We start from the raw sequence: 12,349 nt of genomic DNA, 5'->3' as shown, positions 1-12,349 counted from the left end.
CAATGGTTTCACTTGCGTTTTTGGTTTTGACGTATAATTACAGAAATCAACAGATAACATTACATTTCAAACATTGTACTTTAAATGTATATTTTTTCAAATTTGTTTTGTTTGAAAGCTATATACACTAAGGTATTATTTTCATTTTATAGCTTTTATAAACATGATTGAATATAGTTTATTCTTGTTTAGGGCAAGCTTGTGACGTGAAGTTGAAATTTGTGAACTACCTCGGACGTGACATGTGGAGATCCACTGCCACTCCTGCCAGGACGTCAGAAGTGTCACATGGACCAATCAGCACACGCCATCCATTGGACAGAGGTTTGCATATCACATTTGTAGCCTTTGCAGGAGGGTTGGTACAAAATTCCCAAAATTCACATTGAAACAACTTTCTAAAAACACAATAAAATGCACTTTTCAATTTCTATGGACTAGAAAATTCATAGGTTCAGTGACCTCTAGGATGCATATTATGGCAAATGTCACCTGTGTATTGGTTAATCTGTGTGTGTGTATGTATATATATGTTGTGGCCGGCAGGGCCACATTTTTACTTGTAATTTATTTTTGTTGCTGGTCTCTAGTTTTATATGGTTTTTTATTTCACGTATTTTTACGCCTTTTTTAATTAATGTTAATTTATCTGTAAATTTTTTTTAATTATATTTGTTTCTGTTAATTAGTTATACGCCGTTTGGTAGCTATCGATTATGAGTTTAAGAATATCGATTGTGTTTCACGTAAATACCACTTGGTGAGCGCCCGGCGGTTGGCTGATGACGTCAGACATTCGGCTTGCCGGGAAGAAAAAATCAGCTGGGCCGGCGAGAGAGTTTGTGCCGAGCGACCGTCGAGGACAGAGCCATGTGACGGCGCGGACTGGTGTGCCGGACGGCAACGGGCGACGAAGAGTATTGGGATGGAGGCTCCACGCTGGGTGACAGGGCAATGGATTGCCCTGTGATACTGAACTTATCAAGGTAAAGAGAGGCCGCAATTTTGATTTTTACCCTCGTGGTGCTGCAGTGGTTTTTGGCAAACCTAGTGAACTGTGTATTTTCCCATACTAAATTTTATTTGGACGGAACTTTTATTAGCCAGTTTGGTGAAGAGGCCCATTTGTTTTCACACGTTGTTCCAGTGTGGGATTTTTTTAAAAAAAAAAATGGTCGCCCGTTTGCCTGTAGTTGCCATAAAAGTATAAGTTTGGAAGAAACGAACATTTTGCAATTTGTTTTTGAGACTTTGTCTTCGGAATTTGCATACTTAAAGTTGGCTTTAGCTAATATATCAGCTTGTGCAGTATTATTAAAAGTATGCGATCGGTATTGGACTACATGCGCAGCCTGATGTTGGTTGGTGCGGCCATTCTACGTTTTTATAAAATCATTGGCAAGTTAATAAAGAAGTAAGACTTTGTTTGAAGCTGATGATAAATACTTCTGTGGTAACATGGTTATGTTACGTGAAGAGTTTTTGCTACATTTCCCTTAAAAATAAGATATTTTTTTTTCGATCATCGTTCACGCCTTTGTGAATTCGTACCTATGGCCCGGCGTGGCATTAGACTCTGGAGTTGGTGAGGAAGGTCAGGAAGCCAGCGCACGCCTAGGATATTAACTTTGTTTTTTTGGCAAGTCTTTAGCAACGAACATCTGAAGAAAGACTAAACCGTTGATTGAGAGTTTAAGAACTTTATTTAAATAAATTTTTTGTACTTCAGTTTTATTATTGTAATATTTTTTTATATATTTATATATTATATTGATTGTCTTGTTTGATTTTTGGTATTAGGGCAGTCAGTATATTTTGATATTTTATAGTGGCCACGCCTCACGCCCTTATATATTTTTATACTTGTTGTTATCAGTATTTATATTTTTACGATTTTTTAAAGGTTATTGTTAGTATCGCAAATGGGGATAAGATGCTGCCATTATTAACGTCAGCTTTTGTAACTAAGCTTGTATGGTTATGTATAGTAAAAATTATTTTTGCAAATTTCTATTTTTTAATAACATACGTCCAAAGTCTTGCCTCTTGTTTGTTTAATGGTTACTCTACTATTATATCCTTTGAATTTTTTTGGCCTGACCCCTGGGCAGTGGTGTGGGGAATTTATATTGTTTAGCTTTTTATGCCTGGTTTTAATATTTATTTTTTCCCTTCGCGCCCAGAGTGAGTCGGGGACGCAACCCCTCTTCCAATTAAGGAGGAAGAAGGGTTACAACCTGCGCCACTCTGCTTGGCAGAGACTTTGGACTTTTGCGATTTTGCTGACTTTTTTGATTTTTTTAATAATGGCAGTTTCTTGGATTTATAAACTTCCCAAAGAACAGGTTTACGCTAATTTGCAAGCAGCGGGAGTAGAGAGTGGTCTGGAGGATGACATTGATACCTTACGCAGGAAATTAAGTACCCACATTAAAGAAGGGAGGAAAAAACCTGTTGAGGAAAATGTGGAGAATTCGGAGATCAGCCAAGTAAATTCATTGAATACTGCTATGCAAAGTAAATTGCTTTTTAAGGAACTGGATAGGTTGCCATCTTTATGCTCCGGTGGGCCAAGAGATTTAATAAAGTTTTGCTTGGGGGTAGATAGTTTGAAAACTAATTGTTGTTTACAAAATGAGCAAGAATTGTTAAGGTGTATTTCGACTAAATGTAGCGGGATCGCTAGAGACGTGATTACGTCAGGTATAAATAAGTCTGTTGGATGGTCGGTAGTGAAAGAGAATTTGTGGGAATATTTGTGCCCTAAGAGGGTGAAGGACGATCTAATTAAGGAATTGATTTTCCGTTTTCAACGGGAAAATGAAAGCACCTTAGAATTTATACAGGATATTAGAAATCACGTTAATGTATTTGGTCTGCAGTTAGATGATCACCGTTTTGTAGCTATTATTTTGGAAAATCTAAATCCTGCCATCAGACACGAATGCGCATTTATTGGCAGACCTAATAGTGTGGAGGAACTCAACACTTGGGCTATCCAGGTTGATAATATTTTTTACGCTAAATGTGAATTCGATAAGTGTAAAGGCAAAATCAATTTTAAACCGGTTTGTTTTAAAACGCCGGGTAATGAAAAAATTGATAAGACTTGTTTTAAGTGTAATAAGGTAGGGCATTTTGCTAAGGATTGCTCGGTTTCGGAGGTTAATAAATTTGTTTGTGGTTTTTGTGGCAAATATGGTCATTTAGAAAAATTTTGCTTTAAAAAGAAACCGGAGCAGGAAAGACACAAGACATGTTTTAGGTGTGGCAGCATGGACCATTTGATAAAAAAATGTAATCGCAAGAAAAAATTAGTTTGTGGTTTTTGTAATAAAGATGGTCATAATAGCGGGAAATGTAATTTCCGTAAGGAAGTTAAGAAATATCGATTTAACAATAAGCATAGTTTGGCGGTCATTCAGGCAAAAAGAGGTTTATGTGTCAAAGTTTGGTTGTATGATCGTGAGATAGAAGCTTTACTTGATACGGGGGCTAGTTGTAGTTTCATCCAGCAGAAATTTTTGAGTAATTTGGTGCGCGATCATAAATTTTTGAAAACTAAGATCGTAAGTAGTCAAGGCATTAATGTGGCCATGGCGGACGGGCAAAAGGTTCAGGTAAAGGTAAAAGTATTTTTACATTTTAAATTGGAACATTTATCTTGGACACGTGAATTCTGGGTAATGCCCGATTTGATCCATGAAGTAGTTTTGGGAATGGATTTTTTAAATGATAGTAAGGCTATAATAGTGTGCGGCGAGAAAGTAATGAGGTTCGATTTTAATGATAAAATTAAGATAAAATTGTGGGAGAATAAAAAAAAAAGAAAGGTGGTTTGTGGTGGTATCGAAGGGTTAGAGCAAAGGTTGGGTGAGAAGGAAAAATTGCAGATACAGCAATTAAACGAGGAATATAAGGATGTTATCACTACTAAAATTGGCAAATGTACGCTAATGCCATACAAGATCGTGCTGGTAGATGAAACCCCTATTAAATGTGTGCCGTATCAATGTGCCCCGCCTAAAATGAAAGCCTTTCGAGAAATTATTAATGATTTACTTGATAATAAGGTAATAGTCCCTTCTAAATCCAATTTTGCCTCACCTGCCTTTTTAGTAGATAAGAAAAATAAGGGCAAATATCGTTTGGTCCTTGACTATCGCCTCCTTAATGACAGGGTAAAACTAGATCCGTTTCCCATGCCTAAAGTTGAAATTGTTTTGCAATATTTGGGAAAAGCCAAGTTTTTTACGGTGCTTGATTTGAACTCGGCGTTTCATCAATGTGAATTAGAAGCAAGTAGTCAGAAATTTACCGGGTTTGTCACTCCTTGGGGGCACTTTGAATGGACTAGAGTGCCTTTTGGGGTGAATTTTGGGGCCCAATGTTTGTCACGAATTTTAGGGCACATATTACAAGAATATCAGTATAAATTTGTAATAAGTTTCTTGGATGATATTTGTGTTTTTTCAAATAGTTTTGAAGAACATATAGAACATATAAGAAAAGTACTTGAGAAACTAAAGGGAGCCGGCTTTACCGTAAATCCGGAAAAAATAGTTTGGGCCCGTAGCGAGATAAAATTTTTAGGATACATAATCCGAGAAGGTGAATTGGTCATGGACCAAGATAAGATAAACCCCATAGTTAATTTCCCGGCCCCCCGTAATGTTAAGGGAGTGATGCGCTTTATAGGAATGCTTGGTTATTTTTCCCGTTTTATACCGAATTACGCTAACCTATGCGCGCCTTTAAATAATTTGAAAAGGAAAGATGTTAAGTTTGTATGGGGGGAAGAGGAAGAACAGGCCTTTAGGAATTTAAAGAAAGCCATAGCTCAACCCCCCATTTTAATACTTCCGGATTTTGAGCAAAAATTTATTGTGCAAGTGGACGCTTCGGGAGTAGGTCTGGGGGCGGTTTTGTTGCAAGAACGTGAGGGAGGTTTAAAACCGGTTATGTATGCTAGTAAATCCCTAAATAAGCACGAGTTAAAATACAGTGTATATGAGAAGGAAGCATTAGCGTGCATATTTGCGTTGGAGAGATTTGAGAGTTTTCTTGAACATGAGAAATTTGAATTATGGACTGACAACCAGGCTTTGACATGGCTTTTTTCCCACCCGCGGCAACTAGGGAAAATAGGGCGGTGGATCATGCGGTTGACGCGTTTTCGTTTTGACCTCAAACATATGAAAGGACAGGATAATGTAGTGGCCGATGCCTTATCGCGCATGTTTGATGAACATGAGTTTCAGTGTAAAGACGAAATGAGAACTGAAGACAAGGAAGAATGTAACATCCTGAGGGAATTCCCTCAAGGATTTATTGATTTGCGCGAAATACAAAAAGAGGATCCTGAGACTAAAGATTTAATAACGCGTTTGGGACAGGATACTACTATAGACTTAGGAATGAAAGACGGGCTTTTGTGTTGGATGAAAGATGGAGAACATAAAGTTTTTGTTCCTAAGGGGGTAAGGAAAATGATAATGCGGTATTACCATGATTCTAATATAGGCGCGCATGGCGGAATCGAAAAAACTATAGATAAAATCTCTAAAGAATTTTTTTGGCCAGGTTTGAAAAAAGACGTAAAAGATCATGTTTTAAGCTGTGAAGATTGCCAGCGCGCTAAGCAATCTAGACATAGTAAGATAGGTAAATACTCTGTTGAAGCTCTGACTAGACCTTGGGAAAGGGTTTATTTGGACATTTTTGGGCCCCTACCTAGATCATTAGGGGGGAATAATTGCTTACTTATAGCGGTAGATGGTTTTTCTAAATTTTGTTTTTTTTTGCCTTTGCGTAATATGAAAAGCGAGAATATTATTAAGGCTTTAGAAACTAAAGTGTGGGGTTTGTTTGGTAGCCCGGAGCAAGTAGTATCAGATAATGCTACATATTTTAAGAGTAAGTGTTTTGAAGTGATGTGTTTAGATTGGGGTATAAAACATATTACTACCAGCCCCTATTATCCCAACCCTAATTTGGTTGAAAGGGTGAATAAAAATGTCAAAGTGGCCCTCACGATTTTTCATCAACGTAACCAACGGAAGTGGGACAGTGTTATCCACGTATTAAATTTAGCTTTTAACATGACCATACACAGTGGTACTAAATTCACACCATCGGAAATTTTTTTGGGAAGAAATGTACCCCATCCTTTACTAAATTGTTGGGGTTTGCGTCCAGCCCTTTTGGAAACCCGAAGCCCCCGTTTGTTGGAAAAAATGTGGGAAGAAGCAGCCGAAAATCTGCAAAAGGTTAGAAAGAAAATGAGTAAGTTTTATAATAAGGGGCGAGTGGATAATGTATTTAAAATTGGTGATGAAGTGCTATGCAGACAATTTGTTTTGAGTGACAAAGTAGGGTATCAGAGCTCTAAGTTAGAGAATAAGTATGATGGACCGTATAAGATTGTAAAGATTTTAGGGCCGGTTACTGTCTTGTTGGAAGAAGTTGAAAGAAATAATAAGGTAAAAAAGGCCCATGTTAGTCATTTGAAAATGTTTGTAAGGCGGAGTTCCTAAAATGAATGTGGATGACCCTTTTAGGGTGAATATGGCTAAATATTTTTATTTTTATTTTATTTGGAACTTACTCTGGTATGTTTTTTTTTTTTATATAATTTGTAGTTGTGGTTATTTTTAAAATTTTCTTTGCTGTTTAAATTTTTTTTTTGTTCAAGGCGGAGGTTGTGGCCGGCAGGGCCACATTTTTACTTGTAATTTATTTTTGTTGCTGGTCTCTAGTTTTATATGGTTTTTTATTTCACGTATTTTTACGCCTTTTTTAATTAATGTTAATTTATCTGTAAATTTTTTTTAATTATATTTGTTTCTGTTAATTAGTTATACGCCGTTTGGTAGCTATCGATTATGAGTTTAAGAATATCGATTGTGTTTCACGTAAATACCACTTGGTGAGCGCCCGGCGGTTGGCTGATGACGTCAGACATTCGGCTTGCCGGGAAGAAAAAATCAGCTGGGCCGGCGAGAGAGTTTGTGCCGAGCGACCGTCGAGGACAGAGCCATGTGACGGCGCGGACTGGTGTGCCGGACGGCAACGGGCGACGAAGAGTATTGGGATGGAGGCTCCACGCTGGGTGACAGGGCAATGGATTGCCCTGTGATACTGAACTTATCAAGGTAAAGAGAGGCCGCAATTTTGATTTTTACCCTCGTGGTGCTGCAGTGGTTTTTGGCAAACCTAGTGAACTGTGTATTTTCCCATACTAAATTTTATTTGGACGGAACTTTTATTAGCCAGTTTGGTGAAGAGGCCCATTTGTTTTCACACGTTGTTCCAGTGTGGGATTTTTTAAAAAAAAAAAATGGTCGCCCGTTTGCCTGTAGTTGCCATAAAAGTATAAGTTTGGAAGAAACGAACATTTTGCAATTTGTTTTTGAGACTTTGTCTTCGGAATTTGCATACTTAAAGTTGGCTTTAGCTAATATATCAGCTTGTGCAGTATTATTAAAAGTATGCGATCGGTATTGGACTACATGCGCAGCCTGATGTTGGTTGGTGCGGCCATTCTACGTTTTTATAAAATCATTGGCAAGTTAATAAAGAAGTAAGACTTTGTTTGAAGCTGATGATAAATACTTCTGTGGTAACATGGTTATGTTACGTGAAGAGTTTTTGCTACATTTCCCTTAAAAATAAGATATTTTTTTTTCGATCATCGTTCACGCCTTTGTGAATTCGTACCTATGGCCCGGCGTGGCATTAGACTCTGGAGTTGGTGAGGAAGGTCAGGAAGCCAGCGCACGCCTAGGATATTAACTTTGTTTTTTTGGCAAGTCTTTAGCAACGAACATCTGAAGAAAGACTAAACCGTTGATTGAGAGTTTAAGAACTTTATTTAAATAAATTTTTTGTACTTCAGTTTTATTATTGTAATATTTTTTTATATATTTATATATTATATTGATTGTCTTGTTTGATTTTTGGTATTAGGGCAGTCAGTATATTTTGATATTTTATAGTGGCCACGCCTCACGCCCTTATATATTTTTATACTTGTTGTTATCAGTATTTATATTTTTACGATTTTTTAAAGGTTATTGTTAGTATCGCAAATGGGGATAAGATGCTGCCATTATTAACGTCAGCTTTTGTAACTAAGCTTGTATGGTTATGTATAGTAAAAATTATTTTTGCAAATTTCTATTTTTTAATAACATACGTCCAAAGTCTTGCCTCTTGTTTGTTTAATGGTTACTCTACTATTATATCCTTTGAATTTTTTTGGCCTGACCCCTGGGCAGTGGTGTGGGGAATTTATATTGTTTAGCTTTTTATGCCTGGTTTTAATATTTATTTTTTCCCTTCGCGCCCAGAGTGAGTCGGGGACGCAACCCCTCTTCCAATTAAGGAGGAAGAAGGGTTACAATATATATATATATATATATATATATATATATATATATATATATATATATATATATATATATATATATATATATATATATAAACCTCAATTGCTGTGTGTTAGTCTTGCTAAAACCAGAAAACGGCTCAACCGATTTGAATGAAATTTATTTTTTTCTTTGCCTCCTTATTGGGATGGTTGGGGGGGGGGGGGGGGGGGGAAATTAGGAATAACCCAAAGGAACAGCCTAAAAATCGAAAAAATCGAATTTGGTAATTTTGGTAAATAGGGTCAGGTGGGGTGGATATGATACAAAAAACCAAACTTTTTGAATATTATTTTAACTAAGAGCACCACAACACTGAGAAAAATTACGCACATTTCTTGGGGCTTTAGAAACCTAATCCTAACTCAATAAAAATTTAGATTAATTAGTTAGATTGATAAAAAATAAATTTAGTGTATCATATTTACCCTGCGATTGGGGGGAATATGATACACAGGTGGGGTGAATGAGATACATAATTATATCCTACTTCCTAGCAATGCTATCAGTGTGGTGGGGTGCGTGTGAGACAGGTAAAATACATGTGTATCACCCACAAAAAATTTCATGACAATCAGTTTAGTGGTCCTCGAGTTCTGACATAAAATATGAAGTCATGTTACAGAGTGAATATTTTCTCTCTATATTAAAGAAGCATACATTTTGTCACAGTACATAAATGCGACTAGTGACTAGTCAAACAAATTCTACATACAATTTTGATCATTTATCCACGTACTGTCCAATTATTGAACGATCTTCTCAGTCAACAACAAATTAAAGAAATACTGTGGTCCTAATACAGATTTTCTCTCTATTTATAATAAATACATTAATAGCAAACGAATAAAAGCAGCTTACTACAAACTAAAATATGGAATGCTTAGAAATACACAGTTCTACATGTGATGTGAAATTATTCATATTACTCTAAAACATAAACATAGGGGCCTACATAGAACAATAAGTTGTAGAAATTGGAGTAAGTACAACAATTTGTTTATGTTCAGATTTACCAGCATACAGAAATAGCTTTAAGGTAAAAAAAAAAAAACAAGGTTTTAATGAGAACGTACATTTCAAATTCAGCAGTGGAAAATAGAAATATTAAGCACTTTTTTATAAAACTACCTAAAATTATGGTATCACATTCACCCCATGCTGTGTATCACATTAACCCCATGTTCTGTATCATATTCACCCCAAAAATTTAGGCAGCAATAGTAACTAAGATATAAATGTTAGACTATCTTTCTAAGCATTAAAACATAGAGGATACTTTCCTGCACCATTTAAAACTATAATTTTGAAGCTTTCTTCTATGCACACAAAGATATAACAAAAGTTGCTGGACCTAGACATGAAAATTTTTTGGTCGAATTATTTCTTGCTTGAGAATTTTTCATTTCCTATAAAATGTAGCTAAAGGTTTATAACATTCATTATGGAATGGGGACGTACAAAGAAGAGGCAAGCAAATGTATTTTCTTCAAATTTTTTGTATAGCAAAAAGTAATTTTTTTTTAAATGTATCACTTTCACCCCAAGTTTTACACTATATCACATTCACCCCATCCGACCCTATGTAGTGTACGGATTAGCGCCAAAAAAAATCGTACAAATATAAAATAACTTTTATTATATGCTCTTTTACGTCCTCTTTTCATAACTGCCTGCGGAGATAAGAAATTCCAAATACTTTAGGTGATATCAAATTTTTTAATTTTCATATTTGGGCAATATTTGTTAAAAAAAAAAAAATTAAAATTCCAAAAATACATTTATTCTGTGCTCTTTAACTTCCTCTTTTCATTAAACCTTGCGGAGATCAGAAATTCCAAATACTTAAGGAGATATGGAATTTTTTAATTTTCATGCTGTGCACTGATGCGGCGTTCAGCGGGAAGCCTACGATTCACTCATCCTTCTGGACATACCTGAATACTCACGTTGGCAAGCCTTCTTTTCTTAAAATTAGCAAGAAGTAATTAAAAATGCTTTAAAACATTGTGGATGGTTGGTTATATTAGGTAAGTACATTAAAAAAACTGTAAAATCATTTTATGGTTGCTTATCAAATAACTTTTTAATATGTAGCTATCCAGCGCTAGGAAACCGTTTACATGATTTCACAGTATTTTTAATGTAACTATCCTAACCAAATCAACCATCCACAATGTTTTAAAGTATTTATAATGTAGCTAACATAACCTAATTGACCATTAGTTTTCATGAGTTGCATATTTATTTACAATAAACAAAAAAAAACTGAACATGCACGATCGGGCGTTTGCCTCTCGTCTGTTGAAAGAAGGCTTGCCAACGTGAGTATTTGGGTATGTCCAGAAGGATGAGTGAATCGTAGGCTTCCTGCGTTCACCATTGTTGCTTGTTTACAAGTATGATTTTTTTTTTTTTTTCGTGATGTAGTTGAACGACTACATCACGTAAAAAAAAAATTACGTGAGTTCCTACTGTTCATCCTTTTTCCCGGTTTGTTAGGTCAGGTCAGCTACATTATAAATACTTTAAAACTAAACAACCATTAAAATTAATTTTTATTATTTTTAATGTCCGTTCAGTTTCAAAGTATTTATACTGTAGCTGACCTGACGTAATCTACCTTTGTCCTGTTTTGTTAGGTCAGGTCAGTTACATTATAAATACTTAAAACTATACAAGTAAAATTAATTGATATTATTTTTAATTTCCGTTTATTTTGAAGTATTTATAATGTAACTAACCTTACCTAATGGAAAATTTCTGTTATTTAGGCATTCACGCACACACAGCAAAATATAAAATGGCATCTGTTGAATGATTACACAGGGCTTGTATTGCAAAATAAGAACGGCGATATCTCCAAAAGTAACTGGAATTTTTTATCTCCGCAGGCGGTTATGAAAAGAGGACGTAAAAGAGCATATAATGAAAGTTATTTTATATTTTTACGATTTTTTTTGGCGCTAATCCGTACACTACATATTAACTTTAATTTTGTATGGGAATTGCCACTTCGAATTTCTGTGAAATGTTTCTATGTTTGTCCTCTATGCGTTCCTAAACCACTGATTCAATCCCGGTGCACACACAAGGAAGGTCACTGTCTAGGTAAGATTATGATCACACCAACCCTTAAAGCAGAATTTAAGGTGGCGCGCGAGTCGTATGGATAGTTACCTGTAAGTATTTTATAGTATTTCCTCTTTGCTGTAGTTTGAATAATAATGGTGGGAGGGAGGTTGGGACAGAGGAAGATGGAGGGAGAGAGTGAGAAAGGGGTAGAGGGAGGGAGAGGGGGAGAGGAAGGGAGACGGATATACCTATAGAGAAATAGGTATGGAGAGAGCTATACAGATAGAGAGGTATAGAGATAGAGCAGGATAGAGAGACACACACACACACACAAACACGCTGTTTATGTACACCGACTTTTAAAAATTTGGGGGAAAAAAATTATTGAGGCATTGCAACGCATGCCGGGCATTAGTTAGTCTCTATATATAAAACTCAATTGCAGTGCATTTGTCTCGCAAAAACTTGAAAATGGCTCAACCGGTTTGAATAATTACGTTTTTTGTTCGCCTCATTCCTGTGGTGGTTTAGGGGAAAAAAAGATAGGAAAATTCAAAGAAACAGTCGAAATAATGAAAAAATCGAAATTAATTCAAATGTGTTTTAGCAAAACTCGAGGAATAAGTTTGAGGTTAATAATAAGTTTCATTTAATAACCAAACAAAACCCAAACCGTACACGATGCGCCTAAAATTCTCGATCTCAATTATTTATTTATTTATTTTTATATATATGGAGCTCAAAAAATATGTTTTTTTTTATCAGGTCTGTAAATTGCATTTACAACCATCAATTTTATATGATCGTAGATTATAAAATGTGAGCCTAAGTATCTTAAATATTGT

The 12,349-nt window shown here is 35.6% G+C and overlaps 1 long non-coding RNA gene across 1 annotated transcript in view; it reads left to right on the top strand.

The window, feature by feature from the left end:
• The first annotated feature begins 6,056 nt into the window (after positions 1-6,056).
• LOC134540814 (uncharacterized) overlaps positions 6,057-12,349 on the top strand; it is a 38,452-nt gene continuing 32,159 nt past the window's right edge. The window contains exon 1 of the long non-coding RNA XR_010076520.1: positions 6,057-7,154. This is a non-coding gene — a long non-coding RNA (uncharacterized LOC134540814). The remainder of the gene's footprint in view (positions 7,155-12,349) is intronic.

This window comes from Bacillus rossius, chromosome 1 (genome assembly GCF_032445375.1).
Source record: "Bacillus rossius redtenbacheri isolate Brsri chromosome 1, Brsri_v3, whole genome shotgun sequence".
In the NCBI taxonomy this organism is placed as follows: domain Eukaryota; kingdom Metazoa; phylum Arthropoda; class Insecta; order Phasmatodea; family Bacillidae; genus Bacillus; species Bacillus rossius.
The sequence above is the reverse complement of the archived record's forward strand: the minus strand, read 5'-3'. Positions and strand labels throughout refer to the sequence as shown.